This window comes from Pteropus vampyrus, unplaced genomic scaffold (assembly GCF_000151845.1).
Source record: "Pteropus vampyrus isolate Shadow unplaced genomic scaffold, Pvam_2.0 Scaffold14, whole genome shotgun sequence".
Taxonomy (NCBI): domain Eukaryota; kingdom Metazoa; phylum Chordata; class Mammalia; order Chiroptera; family Pteropodidae; genus Pteropus; species Pteropus vampyrus.
This window is the reverse complement of record NW_011888795.1, coordinates 10,898,917-10,916,318: the sequence shown is the minus strand read 5'-3', so window position 1 is coordinate 10,916,318 and position 17,402 is coordinate 10,898,917. Positions and strand designations below refer to the sequence as shown.

Here is a 17,402-nt window from a genome sequence, read left to right as displayed (position 1 = left end):
ATACAAATAATAAACATAAAGATGAGTGGAAAACAATAATCATTTAGTTTTCTCATAAATGTAGATTCTATTCAAAACATGAATCCGTCTTGTTCATTTCCTACATTACCAGTATTAGAACAGAGAGGCTATATAGTAAATGCTCAAAAATACTTGTAAAATAAATTGAAGAAATGACTGAACTCATGAGTTTAGGTGCTCAGATCTAATTCTGCCCTGATGGTTGGTCACATGATAGCTTGTCTGAAGCTGTATCAGTTCAGGTCCTCCCGGAAGCAACTAGGAAAATTACTAATTACAAAGATGTAATTAGAAGTGCAAGAGATATATTGGAGGAAATGAATTTCTATAAAGCATAAAAGGAACAATAGTAGGAAGGAAAAGGCTTTATATCACAATGCTGATTTAACACTTGTGAAAGGAGAAAGGGAAAGAAGAAAAATTGGGTAGGAAGAGCCTCAGACTGCAGTGTAACTGGAGAAAGTCTCAGCCAGGTCAATGAGGAGCCCCAGAGCCCCAGAGCAAAGACTGCCCATTAAAGTCATCTACATTGGGCAGAAATAACCTATAGAATCCTTGCTGTGCTGTTACTGACTGTAAGCAGCTGTAGAAGAGCATAAACTTGGAATTGAAAGTTGTGGTGGTTCCCAAAGTTGCAACATCTGGAGGCTGTCTGCTAATTACTCTCAACCAGGTTCTTGATGAGAGATTTTGAGGGCACACTTTCATGGCTATAGAAACCAAAAGGCTCCCTGTTTCTAATGATGAGTCAATCATATTTAACATCAACACTAAATTTTCTCTCCTTATTTCTAATAAATTCTGTAAGCTTTCCTCCTTGAATACAGGAGGTCATTTTTTCTTCTATTTCAACTATAAGCATGGATTTGAAAACTTTCACTTGGTTTCTTTCATCAAGAGTTGACAGATGTCAACTTTGAAAATTACACACAGAAAGAGCATTTCTATGTTCCAAATACCATTAAAGACTACAGTCATTCCATTGTTTTTCAAATATCCCCCACCTAAAATTTAAAATTTAGGAATCAAGAGCTGCCTGAAATTTTTCGGTTAATTAGTCCTGCTGCCATAAACTATTATGCCCTAAGTTTTTGTTTTTGTTTCTTACAAGATGGTGCTTTCCTGGCTCCATGTTTTTGTGCATGTGATTCCATCTGTCAATATCATTTACTTCATGTCCACATGTACAAATCTTACTTATCTTTCAAGACCCAGATTAAATGACATCTTCTACATGAAACTCTCCTGCAGTCCTCCCAGTTGGAAGTAATCTCTCCTTTCTTTGAACTTCCGTACATTTATTTATACTTCATTAGCACTTTTTGAGAATACATTTTATTAGCATATACAACAAATGTTAAAAGACTAAACTGAAGACACCCATAGAGTGTAGCTGTTGCATGACAGATAAGAGTGTTTAAAAATAAGTTTAAGAGGGTGTCATTAGTTCAGGTGGTGGCTCTGACACCAAATAGCTGCTCTTTGACTGATCTAAGAATGAACACATTCTCTCTGTACAGTGTTCCATTAGCAATTTTAATTGCATGCTAAGCTTTATAATTTGTTGCTGTCATTTAGGTTCATCTACTGTACTAATATTTATTCTGCATATTATATAACACCTTATTAAGTTTATTGCCCGCTTTCTATAAATTTTTTCACCTGACTTGCATGTGAGGAGCTACCTTTCATATCTATTAAAAGTAGTGCTTGAGTTACAGGTCCTTGTAGTATTCTCAATGGAATGTTTAAATTGTTTAAGTCTCTGGAAGGAAAAAGGAAACGATTTGCTTCTCAAATAGAAGAAAAAAAAACTATATATACTTCCTATTACACAATATGCCCTGAGAACCACCAATAATAGAAATGGTAGTTACTTGGTTTGTCTTTTCCATGCCCTCCATGGAGCCATGTCTGACAAATGGTACCAGTATGTGTACCCTCCTTTAATTTATATCCAATAAGTGAATGGTGCTTCACTTTTAAGTGCCTAGCACAATGTCTCAGATGTTAAAGTTTAATGAAAATGTTTAATGAAAGATGACATAAATTTATAATAATTAAGATTTACTCTCTAAATATCCCCTGCATCACATCATATCACATGGTATATTCTCAATAAATCATGATGGTGGCAGAAGCACAAATTCAGAATACAGTCACAGAGCAACAACAAATTCCTCATCATTATCCTACCACACAGCCTTTCCTCTCATACTGACTTAAAAAAAATTTTTTTCTATTCCTTTCTAAACTTAACTCTTTGATGCACCAACCCCTACTGAATATCTGCCATGTGAATATTAAGAGGAATGTGAGCACTCAAACACATTTCTCTGGGTCTTTACTCTCTTTTTCCCTTGCTTTTATTCCCAATTTCTTTCTTGCAAAATATCTCCAAAACATGAATATGTGAGTCCACAGGTATCTTCTCTTCCCACAAAACTAAAAATGTAATAAAAGAATTTTTTCATTTAGTACAGGCCAGAGATAATCACCAGATAGTATGAATGTTTTTAAGATGACAGGTAGTCTTTTCTTACAAATATAAGTTAAAGGACATTTTAAGAAGTCTATAAAGAAACACTGTATATTTATACTCCAGAAGCATGTAAATATTTTTGGGTGGTACAATGACCCATTTTTCATAATTGAGCTGTTCGTTCAAATTATTGTTTCTATCCTTGCTGACTTTGGCAGAAGCAGGCCGGGTCCAAATGAGAGAATGGGCTGATCCGGTGTCTCTCTCCATTGATAAAAATAAAATGTGTCCTGCTAATAAGTCTGTCACATGAAATGAACATGGGCTCCCGAGTCAGATATACCTGGGTTTAAATCTCAGCTCTTTTGTTCTGTATATTACCCACTTCTCTGTGCCTCCTGTTCTTGAGCTAAGAAATAAGATAATAATACACATTTTATAAAGCCATTGTTAAAGTTAAATGGAAAAATGTATATGAAGCATCTGGTATAGAGCAGATACTCAATAAATGGTCATTTTTATTCCTTATTCCTAAGTTATTTCATTTATTTTTCTTATTTTCACTCAACACTTTCAAATTGGCCTAGAATAATCTGTTAGACACATGTGCAGCAACAGCATTCCTAGAAAGCTCTTGTCATGTCACTTCATCATTGGTATGTGTAGCAACCCTCAAATCAGTCAGGAAAGGGAGGGCCAATTAAAACAGGCATACGTTTTCTTAGAATACAACTTAGGGAAGTGACATGTCTATCACAAAAAGTGTGTTCCAGAAGGTGAGTTTTACATTTTAAAATAAAAGAACCCAGAGTCTAGGTTATGAATAAATTATTGCTACTTTAAAATGCTTTTCTGAAGTCTTGAGCTTCTCATCACTTCCTATGAATAAAAATGGTAAACAAGTGTAGAGGTGACAGAGAAGAAATAGAATTGCTGGTGAATGAATGGTATTAATTTATAACCCTGTTTAATCTATTGTTGAAGAACAAAATCAACAGAGAAGGAGAAAGGAAGTAGAAGAAGGGAAAGAATGAGAAATGCACTTGGCATTGCAGTATATCAAGATGCCAGTATCTATAACTCATTTTTTAAAAAGCTCACTGAAAATACACAGCTTTAGAAAATAAATACAGCTTGTAATGAACAAATTAGTATTTTGATTAACACAAATATAAAGATGTTTTCAGGAGGATAGGTTAATTTCCCATCTCAGATGTTGAATACATGGCCATGGAGCTGAGAGTGGGGCCCACAGACCTACTGGACATACTGTCAGTTATAAATCTAAAACACGTTCTTTTGAATGTGTCATATAATCCAACATAATTTCTTCAAGATAAATATTCATGTCGTGTCTTTTTAAATCTATATTAAGCAGCTGAGGGAAACAAACTCTTGGTTTACTCAAATCAGTGTAAGTTGACTAACTGCTTACCTTATCTCTTTGAAGTAAAGAAAAAGTAATTAGATGATTTCTGAAAAATTACACCATAGTTACTAAAATCTTTCAAATGAGTCCTGCTTAATATGTTTTTGTGGTGGTTGGCTTATGCTACTGTTGTTTAAAGAGAAATCTATTTTTTTAAAGATGTCCAGGATAATCTGAGAATGAGGTCCAATTAAGACCTTATGACAATGAGACATAATATCTTCAAAGAAAAACTCTCAGACACACCTTGCCAAACATTAACGGTTCAATCTCCCAGAGGGTGGAACAATCTGTGATGGTAAAGAAAAAAAGGCCTATATTCTCAAGGTCAATGAACTAGAGGTGCAAATATAGTTAATGATGTATTTTTGCAACAAGTCCCTGTTTTTCCTTTCATCCTTACTGAGATTGTGGTCATTTTGACATTTCCATATTCGAGGCTAACCTAACAGCTAATGTGTGTTCTCAAATGGAGTAGCTAAAGGAGAATTTTAGAATAGAGGTTCTACCACAAAGCAGCTTTTAAATATACTTTCAACTATTGTTTGATCTTTTTTGCAAGGAAAATTTCTTATGAACTCTAAAGTATTCTTTCATCTATCCCACTTTAAGTGACCTATTCATTTTATTTTTACCTTCATCATGTATATCTATCACCAAAAAATATATATGCTTTATTTGTTTTAGCCAGTCACATGACTTCATTTTCATTCTGAGCTTATATGCTCCTTGAGTGTACATGATGTCAAAAAAGGGAGATCTGAATGTCCTACAGTTAGGGTTATTAGCAGCAATATACCCAGGAAACATTTTGTATAAACTAGGTTCTGGGCTCCTTGGCAACAGATTTAAAAAAAAAAAAAAATCCAGGACATTTCTTTCACAACAACCTCCTTCCATCTTAGTCTTTTGTTGAGTCTTTCATTTTAGATATTCCTCTCAAAAAAAATAGGTAGATATGACTGTCGGCATCCCTAGAGCCTTTGTTAATACCAAAATGACAGAAGTAGACCATTGAAAGGTGTGCTTGAAGTAGGCAATTTCTTGTTCCTCTTGAATGATTTGATATATACCCTTTGCTTTTGATACAGGCTAAACACAATCAAAAGTATACCTGTAGAAATTACAGATTACATGCTTTCCAATTCTATACTTCCCATTGACATAGAACTGGAAATCAGGTTATCAATACTACACCTAGGAAAACGTGGGAAGGAGAGGATCTTTCTTTTTAATAAACCCCAAGAACTCCATTAAATTCATGGTGATTTTTTAATGCCATTTTACCACGATGCCAAATCATCATGATCCTATTCACCATAATACAGTACCCAAAGTATTGGGTGAAGTAACCAGGAGACATACTTTTGCCATACTACCAAGGTTATTTTTACTAAACAAATAGTAATGATATAAATACTTACGGGGAAAGTGGAGATCAGCATATTGATTCCAAAACCTAACACTTAACAATTTATTTATTAATAACTTAATAACATCGTGTATCACCAATGATGTATTTTATTATGTGCGTGGTCCACCAATAATAACACAAAAATTTTTATAGTGTAATTAATTTTATGGCATAATGAATTATTTGAATGTTTAATAAAGCTTTAGGAAAATTATCAAAGCCTGGCAAATTTTGGATTAAGTACATATACGAAGGTTGAGATTACCAATTTAATGTCTTTAAGAGTTGTTCGATTATTTAATTTCTACTTATACTTGAGACAATTTGGTAATTTACATTTTTCTAAAAATTTATTCACTTCAAAGTTAGTGATTTAACGTTGTTTGTATTAGTCACAAGACTTTTTTTAAATCTCTATCTGTAATTATATCTCCCTTTATCCTTAGTATTATTTTAATTTACACCTCTACTTTTTCATTCTCTTAATCAGTTTTCCTAGATTAGTCTATTTTTAAAGCACTCATAAAACATTTATAATTTTGCCATCTTTAGGTTACATAAGATACAATCAAATAGGAAAAAAAATACATCTCATAAAGACAAGTGTTTGAAAATGTATTCTTGTTGGGTGCATGGTCTATTTCTACATTAGATATAATGTTAATTTTGTTGTTCAAAAAAATGTTTCAGTCTGCTTGATTCATCAGGTTCTGATCAAGCTATGGTAAATCTCTCACTCTCCCATGTGTTAATCTCCCATGTGTTAACTCTGAGTGAGGTTTCTTCTTGAACTTAGTACATACAAGTTCATGGCAATTTTTCTTACTGAATTGTTCTATTTATTGTTTGCAATGTCCCTCCTTATTTCGATTAATGTTTTTGCCTTAAACTCTTTTTTTTTCTGCTATTAATATTACTACACTAGCTTCCTTTTGGTTGGTTTTTGTATGGGTTTATTGTTTAACTTCAGCATGTTTGTGAGACTCGTTTTAGCTGTATCTTAAAGGAGCAAGGAGCTGGGCTCTTTTTTCAATCCATTCTAATAATTCCTATCTTCTAATGTAGGAGTTTAATCCACTAATTTTTACTATGATTACTGACATTTCTACCATCTCATTTTTTTCTCAATTTAGCAGTCTTTTGCTCCTTTTTTTATTTCTGCTTTCCATTAAACCAATATTTTTTTCCTTCTGCTAATTTTAATGCTATACATTGTTTCTATTGCTTTAGTGATTTTAATTTTTAACATGCATTTACTATAATATTTTTAAACAATCACTAAATATGTTCAACATGTTTTGCACTTTTCCCAAACTCTGTGTTCTTCAGCGTGCTGATTACGGAACATCAATCTCCTGTTAACTTTTATTCTCGAGTTTTAGTTTTACACCTTTTGGTTCTGTTTTGTTCTTTTACTCACTTTATCTATTACATTTACAAACATGTTTTAATCAGTGTCTCCATTCACTGTTCTTTCTTATATCTCAAGCCTTCCTTTTGAATTCACTTTTCTTTTTATGAAGAACACATTTACCAGATTTTTTAGTCAAGATTTATGGATAGTAAGTTCTCTTGGACCTTCTACGTATGGACATGATTTAATTTTGTTCTCGCTCCTGCACTTTAATAGGAAAAAAAATTATAATTTGACAGTTATTTTTCCTTCATCACTTTGAAGACATTATTTCATTTTTTATCATAAATTATTTCTGAAAAGTCTGATATTGGTCTAGAGATATTGACCTTTTATAGATAATCCATCTTTCCTCTCTGATAGCTTTTGAGAGTTTTCTTTAATCCTTGAGAGTAGGAAGTTTTACTCTAATTTGTCCAGGTGTAAATTTGTTTTAATTATCTTGATACTCAGACGGAAGTTTTAATATAAAGACTCAAGTTCTTATTCAATTCAAGGGAAATCTCATGTGTTAACTCTTCATATACTTCTCTTCTGTCAGTCCTATCATTCCCTTCTGGGATTCCTACTGGACATGTGTTGAAGTTTCATCATCTCTTCCAGATGCCTCTGGCTTCTTTTCTCTCTTTTCTTCTCTCCCCTCCCCTCCCCTTCTTTTCCCTCCCCTCGCTTCCCCTCCTCTTCTCTCTCTCAATCGCTCGCTCGCTCGCTCTCTCTCTCTGTCTCTTCTTCAGTTTCTTAAGTTTCTTCCTGAGTTTCTTTCACCTTCCTTCCTGTTTTTTTCCTTTTTTCCTCCCTCCCTTCTATTTTTTTTTTTTATTTCGTGTTTCTGTATGTGTTTCATTGGACAAATTACTCACCAGCAATATGAGAGAATTTCAGTTGCTCCAAATTCATTCCAACGTTAAGTATGGTCAGCTTTTTAATTTTAGCCATTCTCGTGGGTGTGTATGATATTGCCCTCTGGTGCAAATTTGCATTTTTCTATGATGACTAATGATGTTGGATATCTTTCACGTCCTTCTTGGTCATTCATATATATTCTTTGACAAAATGTCTCTTCAAATATTTTGCCCATTTTTTGTTGGGTTATTTGCCTTCTTATTATTGAATTGTAAGGTTTCTTTTTATATTTTGGGTTCGAGTGTTTTTTTTAACATATTTTGTAAATGTTTCCTCCGTCTGCAACTTGTCTTTTTAATTCAAAATTGGTGTCTTTTGAAAAATAGAAAACTTTTATTTTATTGAAGATTTTTATTTGAATGAATTCAAAATATTGATTTTGATCAATTTTTCATGGATAATGTTTTTTATGTCCTCCATAAGAAATCTGTGCTTACCTCAGGATCATGAATATTTTCCCGTTTTCTTTAGTTTCAGCTTTTGTGTTAGGTCTATGATCGCTTAGTTTTTACATATAGTATAAAGTAAAAGTCAAGATTCATTCTTTCTCAATAGAATATCCAGCTATCCCAGTATGATTTGTTGAAAACAACTTCTTTTCCTATTGAATTATCTCAGCATCTCTGTCAAAAATCATTTGATCTTATATGTGTGTATATATTTCTATAGTCTCTAATTGTGTTTCATTGATATATGTTATTCTTAGGCTAATATTATACTCTCCTAGTTATTCTTAGGCTAATACTATACTCTCCAAGTCTTAAAACAAGGTATTACAAATCTGTTGCGTGTCCACATAATTTTTAGAATCAGTTGGTCGATTTTTGAAAAAAAAAAAGTTTGTAGGTTTTGGGTTTGGGGAGATTTTCTGTTAAATCTATAAATCAATTTGGGGAGAACTGGCATCTTAACAGAAACAAAATTGAATCATCTGATTCTTGAATATATTATATCTCTCTATTCATTTAGGTCTTGTTTACTTTCGACAATACTTTCTGATTTTTCAGTGTACACATTTTGTTAAATATAATCCTATTTATTTCATGATCTATTGTGATATAATTTTTGTAACTTCTATTTTACTGATTTAGTTGTTAATATGTATACAATTGATTGCTTTATATTAACTTTATTTTCATGACTTTGCTAAACTCACTTATTAATTCGACTAGTTTTCTTATGGATTTTTAGAATTTTCTACATACATGATCATGTTATTCTTGAATCAAGTTTTACTACTTTCTTTCCAATATATACACTTTTTATTTCTTTTTTTTCCCCTCTTGCATTATTGTACTGACAAGGACCTCCAACAGTGGGAAAGCAAATATCCTTGGGAGGAAAGTGTGCATTTTCCAACATTAAGTAAAATGTTAACTATAGGTTTTTAGTAGATGCCCTATATCAAGCTGAGAAAATACACTTTTATTCCTAATTTGCTATGTGATTTTATCCTGAATGAATGTTAAGTTTTGTCAAATGCTTTTTATAAATATCTACTGAAATTATCATATGTATTTTCTAATTTATTTTGTTAAAATGATAAATTACGTTGGTTATTTTTGTTTGTAAAATAAAATTTGTATTTCTTGGATTAAGCTGCACTTAGTCACAATAGATTATCAATTTCATATATTGTTATATTCAAGTAGCTAACATTTGTAAAGGACTATTGCATTTATGTTGATGAGAGATGTTGGCTGAAATTTTCTTCTTTTAATATCTTTGTCTGATTTTAGTATCAGAATAATGCTGGCCTCAAAAAAATACAGTGGGAAGTCTTTATTCCTCTTCTATATTTTGAAAGAATTTGTTTCAAGTCAGAACCATTTCTTTATTAAATGTTTGAGTGGATCCACCAGTTGAAAGCACCTAAGTCTTTTGTTTTTAGATATAGAAAATTTTTAAATTACAAATGCAATTCATTTCTACTTCTTCTGTGCCCAGTTGGAAAACTTTCTTTCAAGGAAATTGTTCTTTACATCTAAGTTGTTGAATTTATTAGCATTAGTCATAGCAATCTCGTTATAATTTTAATGTCTATAGAGTCTGTAGTAGGTGTCCCCACTTTTTATTTTCACTATCTGTGAACATTATTACATCCCAGACCATTGTGTACTCTTCTCTGTTCAAAATGAAAACAGCTTTATCGTTTTTTTAATAAAAGGAATTATTCTGGTGTAAAAAAATTCAAGCAATACAGAAAAACAGATTAAAGTCACCTAAAAGTTTGTTACCCAAGTGTTGAAATTTTGTTTGATATCTGTACGTTCAGTTTTATCACCTATTTTTCAAGTCAACAATAAATCATGGACAACTTACCATATAAACAAACATATAAATAAAACATGTTGTCAGTTTTATTATATGATAAGTTAATCAGTTACTCACTGATGAATATTTAGTTTATTATTTTTTCGAAAACCACTTTGTTGAGGTATAATTGACATACCAAAAGCTGTACAAATTTTGTATGATTTCAACTCTTTAAAATTTGTTAAAGTTTGGATTTGGGTCCAGAATATGGTCTACTTTGGTTAATGTTTCATGTGAATTTTATAAGAATATATATTCTGCTATTATTTGATGGAATGTCCTAAAATGCAAATTACTTGGTTAGCAGTATTATTCAAGTCACTTTTATGCTTTCTAATTTTCTGTCGATTTGTTCCAACAATTACTGAGAATAAATTGTTAAAATCTTCAACTATAAATTTAGAATTTTCTACTTCTCCTTTCAGTTCTGACAGTTTTTTAATTAGGTATTTTAAAGATCCATTATTAGGAGTATACACATTTCAGGTTCTTAGTGTTTCTTCATAAATTGACTTTAATCATTTAATAATCTCCCTATTTAATCAAAGTTGATAGTCTACTTATTGATATAGCTGGTTCTATGTCTTCCATGTTACTATTCGTTTTATATTGCTCCCATTGGTCTTTGTTATCATTTTGCCCTGTTATGATTTCTTTGGGATCAAGATCTCTATTTCATTTTATCCCTCTATTAGATTAGTTATAGTAATTGTTTTAGTGATGTTTTCTCTAGACTTTATAATATTCATGTTTAACTTTCACAGTCTGTATGCAAATGATATTATACCACTTCATGTTTACTAGAAGATCCTTACAAAAATATTCTTCCACTTACTACCGCCTCGGTTTTGTGGTATTGCCATACACTTTACTTCCACATGTTATAATTTCAATACACTGTTTTGCTTTAAACATTAAATTATCTTTTAAAGAGATTTAAATGATAAAAAATATCTTTTATATTACTCATATTTTCTATTCCTGGTACTCTTCATTCTTTTGTGTATACACAAGTTTCCATGTGGCATTATTTTCCCTCAGCTTGAATATTTTTTTAATATTTTTGTAATGATCATATAACATTTTGTAATGTTGGTGGTAACTTTCTCAGCTTTTGATTATCTGAATATATCCTTATTTTACTTCATTTTGTATGATATTTTTGCTGTATGTAGAATTCTAGATTAATATTATGGATAAATGTTTGTGTCTCCCCAAAATTCAAATGTTAAAGCCCTAACTGTCAGTGTTGCTATATTGGGAAATGGGGCCTTCAAGGTTAAATGAGGTCATAGGGTGGGACCCTGATCCCATAGGATTAATATCCTTATAAGAAGAGACACCAGAAATTCTCTGCTCCCCACAGCTATGCACGAAGAAAATGCCATGTGAGATCATAGCAAGAAGGCAGCTGTCTATAAATGAGGAAGAGAGTCCCACCATGGACCAAATCAGCTGGCCCTTGCCAGCTTCCAGAACTGTAAAAAAAATAAAATCCTGTTACTTAAGCCACCCAGTCTATGGCATTTTCTTGTGTCAGTCTGAGCTAACATAGTTCATAGTTGTTCTTTTCACATTTAAAAGATGTTTCCCTTTTTTTATTACTTGCATTGTTTCCGATAAGACATTGGTCATTCTTATCTTTGTTCCCCTCTATATAATGAGTATTTTTCCTCTGGCTGCTTCGAAGATTTTTTTCTCTGTACCACTGGTTTCCGAAATTTTATTATGGTTTCCTTTGTTGTAGTTTTATTTGTGTTCATCCTATTTAATTTTTAATTTCCTTCCAGTTTAGGTTAATACTTTTTTCAAATTTGTGAAGTTTGGGGCAAGTTTTTCTTCAAATAATTTCTCTGCCCTCTCTCCTCCATATTTCTTTCTGTCTACATATGTTCGCAGGCTTGATACTATTCCCTAGATCATTGATGTTTGGGATGGGGGGCACAGTTTGGTGGCGGGGTAGGAGGTTGAGCATTTTTTCTCTCTAATATTTCTTTGCTGATATTTCTTTTGTAGTGTCTAATATGCTGTTAGGCCCATTCAGTCAATTTTTCATTTCAAATTTTTTATTTTTTGTCTTTAAGATTTCCGTATAATTTAAAAATATGTATTCATATTATTTTGCTAGTGCTGCCATAACAAATATCATAGACCAAGTGACTTAAACAGCAGAAATTTACTTCCTCACATTCTGAAGCTAGAAGTCCAAAATCAAGTTGTCAGCAGGGTTTGTTGCCTTTGTAATTACCCATCCTCATCTAGCTGTTTTGAGGGTGCCTCCACCTGCCTCCAGGCTCCTAGTCCAGAATGATGTTGTATGATGGCAATTTAGAACTCTTTTCCAGTAATGATAAACAAGGCTGTGGATTTCATCTGTGTCACCCTCTTCTTGCTAAACCACCCCCTCCTCCACCTTGCTGGAGCCTGACACTTATTAAATAAAGCCAGAGCCCCAATCAGTTCTTGAGTTAAAACTGTTAGCCTGGCTGTGACCACTTCTTTCATGGAATCTCTTCCCCACAGAATTCCTGATACGACTGCCTACTCCTAGGTCTGGATCCTCAGTCTTGTGAAAACAGCCTCACAGGTCTACAGTGATGTTTATCTTGAGTTTTCGTCAGTGTATGTCTCTCTTCAGTTTTCCATTTTTACATTTTATCTACCATCGCTTTATATTTAGAGTGAAGTAAGTTGAAGTAGTAACTTATTGAGCCATGCTGATTAAATATCTTCCCCCTTCTCTTTTTCTTTTCTTTTACTTTTAAAAATTATTCTTCTCTTTTTTTTCAACTCCTTCATGCATTTTCTTGATAAAGGCTAAAAATGCATAATAAGTATCATTTAAAAGTTAAAGAATTAGACTTGTTTTAATTTCATAGAATTTTACCTGTTTCTGCCCTTCTATTATCTCTTGTAATGCTCATATTAATAATACAGAAAATATAGCTACTAGTTAGTACAAGACATGGCTTTTCCATGTAAACTGAGATGGTGACACTTGGTGATCCTTGAAGGAAAACTTAACAGGAAACTCTTAAGCTAAAGTTCTGATTTTTCAGGAGATGCAGGAAGGGAGAGACTCTGTGACAACCACCACAATCCCTACCCAACTACCTCGGAAGGAAAAATAACTCTCGCCCTTCACAAAGGATAAGGATGGGTCATGGTACTCATTCAAGTTCTTTGGAAGCAGGATTGTGTTCTGTAGTGTTCAAGGACAGCTGTTCCCTCTGTCTGTCTGATATTTCCTGTTCTTATTTGTCCTCCTTCACTTTCCCCACTTTTAGTAGTGACCATCTCTCTTTGTATTGTCTCCCTTATTAAATTGAAAGGCTCTTTAAAGGTACTTGGAAATTAAGACATGAAAAGATAAAAGATTCATATTAGCTACCTATTGTTGCATAAAAGAATACCCTAAATTTAGGGACTGGAAACAACAAACATTTTTTATCTCAGTTTCTGTCGGTCAGGAATCCAGGAGTGGCTTAGCTGGGTAGTTCTAGCTCAGGGTCTACCATGAGGCTGCAGTCAAGGTGTCAACTGAGGCTACCAGCATCTCAGGGCTCGACTTTTGGAGGGTCTGCTTCCTAGCTCACTCACATGGCTGCTGTCAGACCTTAGAAGACCTGCTTCCAAATTCACTCATGTGGATCCTTACACAGGGGTGCCTCATGGCATTGAAGCTGGTTTTCCCCTGGGCAAATGATCTAAAGAGATCCCCCAAGATGGAAACCACAATCTTTATATAACTTCACCTCAGAAATAATATCCCATCACTACTGCCATATTCTTTTCATCAGAAAGGAGTCAATAAATCCAAGCCATGCTCAAGAGGAGGGAATTATAAAAGAGCATGAATACTAGGAAAGTCAGGGATCATTGGAGATCCTCTTAGGAGATGCCTAAAAATCTTCTAGACCAGGGGTTCTCAAATTTTCATCACCAAGTAACAAACATCTCATAAGTATTTTGTGTTTTGAATTTTTCTTCCTGGCAAATTATATTTTAAGCAATGAATTATTGCTTCATTTTCATTCATATGAAACTATAATATACAATATAGTAAGGTACAATAACTAATCAGCAGTATTTAAAATTAATGAAGTTGTGTAATTAATGAGATGGCTGATGCATTAGTTTACTTATAGAGTCTCACTTATATAAACATGACAATTTGTTTAGACCTTTTGAAATACTGAAAATGATCTCCAGCTTCTTATTATTTCTTTTATGAATTCTTAGAGATTTAGATAATCTAGATTAAGTAAAATTGATCTAGACAAACACCATTATTTTATAGATTAGGAAACTGGGACTTTGAAAAGCGAAAGTTAGAGCTGGAACTAGAGTCTCTATCTCCTGGCTCCGTCTCCATTACAACACAGTGTCATTCCTGGTCTTATCCTTCACTCTCAAAGACTAGCAAAGGGCACTTAGTAGATCATAATGATGGTTATAATAATGACATTAAAATTTATATGGCATGGTAATCATTTTATAATACATATAAGTTAAATCTTTATGCTGCATACCTAAAACTTACATAGTGCAGTATGTCAATTATGTCTCAATAAAACTGAAGGGAAAAAATTTATATGGTAAATGTGATTAAGCAGTCTCATCTTAAAGAGATTAACTTATTTTAGCCAAACCAGCTACCATTAATGGAGAAATTTATTGCACTTGATACAAATAAAATCCCGCTCTTAGAATTTTCATTATCCTAACTAGTAAAATGCTGGCTTTAATGATCTTTAAGGGTAGTTTACCATGCTAAATAATTTGCTTAGCAACTGGAAAATAAGTTGAAGGCATCGTTATAAACCTGTGACACACCCATAGTTCCAATGTGGGTGAAAATTAGTAACCATGGATAAGAATGGCCTAATCGGTTAACCTAGTTATAGGCTCACTGTTAAACAACATCACCCCAATAAACAATACATTGTTTTAAATCTCACTGACCCCATTCACTAACACTAAGACAGTGAGGAGGTTTGCAGGCTGACAGGTTTTCCATGCCCCAGCTCTTGGCTTTAAGTACTGGATCATTATGGCTCAATGTAGAATAGCGTGAGCACCATCAGGATATTTCAAAATAGCACAAGTTACAACGATAATGAGTTCTACCACCTCATCTCCCCAAATAAAATAATACAAGGAAACTAAACTTTGCTTTGTATTCTTTACCCAGCAGAGCTCTCCGAGATAAAGTAATTAAGAAGTTAATCGTGGAGGTGTTTGATAGGTGTGCACAGAAAAAAAGAAAAGAAGTCCTGTTCTTACACTCATAAAAGGCTGTGAAAATTAGAACATAAAAAATTTATGATTTCTTTGATCTGAAAGAATAGGCTTGATGGAAACAGAGTCACTAATGCTTACAGTAGTAGCTGTGTATGTGTGTGTATATCTGTGTGTGTAAAGCCTGCTAATAATAAACAGATTCCAAGCAATGTCTCAACTGTGACTAGCATGATTCATTAGCACATGAGTAACAGGAACTCAAAAACTTTTAATCCTCACCTGTTTAACCCTATGAGATTCAGATGAAATTACAGATATTCATACTCATCATCTCTGCAAGGAATCACCTCTCTAAGATCGGAATAGAAGAAAATGATCAGGGAAAAAATGAAGATGAAATATGGTATTAGGAAGAAGCAAAGAGGATAAAGAAATATTTGTAGAAATGCTATTTGCTCTCTGTTTTTGAAAAAGTCTTAAAAGCCAAAGCTAATTGAAATTGCCTAAAAGGTGAATCGCTATTTTGGGAAGGTGGATAGAACTAGGCCCAGAATATCTGGATTCAAGGACCAGCTCTACATTTAGCATCTGTGTAATCTCAGCTGAATCACTTCACTTCACTGGATTCCTATTTCTTTATAAAATGACATGATGTCAGTAATTTTCAAACTGCTCTGTGGAGGCCTAGAAGTTTCTTGGAGTTCAGTAGGGAGAGCTGATGAGATTGAGAAGAAGCCCCCACCACCCTCGATCTCAACTGCAGGAGCTCTACTTTTGGCTTCTTGTGCATTAGGATTTTGAACATAATTTTTATTGCCCGAAGTATTTTGAAACAACTGGTCTAGCAAAGTTTAAAAAAAAACCCAGCATGGAATTATATTATCTGGGTTAGTAAAGATTCATCGTAGCACTATGAAAGAAAATCTAGATGATTCTGCAAGGTCTGTGTCAGGACCTACCTCTACTTAAAGAAACTGGAGCAAGGCCGGAGGCGTCTGCTGAGCTCCAGCTGGGACTCGGGAAAGGCTCTAGTAATCAGACAGTGCGGGAGAGGCAGCTATCTAGGATGCAAAAAATGAAAGCAGTCCTGGCAAAGTTAACGTTTTTTTAAACATTTTAAATTTTACAATAGTGCATAAACAAATTCTTGTAAAAGAGTCATATAATAAAGAAATATAGAGATTAAGTGTAAAATTTCCTCTTTATCTGCCCATCCCATACTATCACTCTTCTCACCATAGGTAACCACTGTTTTCAGTCTGTGCTCTTACAGACCTTTTTTCTATGCAAATGTATTTTACACATGTATATGCATATACGTTATTTTTTTTTTTAAATAAACTGTATGCATTGTTGTGCAATTTGCTTTATTTACTTATCAATACGTCTGGGCAATTTTCGGTATCAGTACGTGTACATCTGTCCTTTCTATAACTTAATTGTATTTTGTAATATAGCTATGCCATATTCATTTAATAATCCCCAAATTAGGGACTTGAAAGTTGTTTGAGTTTTTTATTAATCTAAACAATCAACATCATTGTAGATACATCTCTACATATAAATTTGAGTTTTTCTATAATTATTAGAAGTGAAAATTGCTGTTAAAAAGTATGGTCTATGGCCATGCCACCCTGAACAAGCCCGATCTCGTCTGATCTCGGAAGCTAAGCAGGGTTGGACCTGGTTAGTAGTCGAATGGGAGATCACCTAGGAATACCAGGTGCTGTAGGTATTAAAAAAAAAAAAAAGTATGAAAAAAAATTTTAAGCTGCATCTATTTACATAAACACCAAAAGTGTTTCTCTATATATTTACCAACAATGAATATTAATTCTTAATTTTTACCACAATGATGATAAAAATATTGATACAGTAATTTGTATTTCCCTGGTTACTACGGAGATTATCATTTCATCTACTGTTGCCCATTTATGTTTGTATTAGATAAAGGAAGCCTAAATGTGAGAATCTAGAGACTAGATTTTAGTCCTAGGTTTATAATTAGCTTTGCAGACTTTATTAACTAAATTCACCTTTCTGAACCTCAGTTTCTCAATGAGACAAATGGAAATAATAATTCAAGTCCTGCCTTACTCCACAAAGTTATTGTGAGTGTTCAGAAAGTAATGGATGACAAAGCAAGTGGAAAAGTCTAAAACGCTAGACATATAAATAG

The 17,402-nt window shown here is 33.2% G+C and overlaps 1 pseudogene; it reads left to right on the top strand.

The window, feature by feature from the left end:
* The first annotated feature begins 16,839 nt into the window (after window positions 1-16,839).
* On the top strand, window positions 16,840-16,958 carry LOC111734432 (annotated as a pseudogene).
* The last annotated feature ends 444 nt before the right edge of the window (window positions 16,959-17,402 follow it).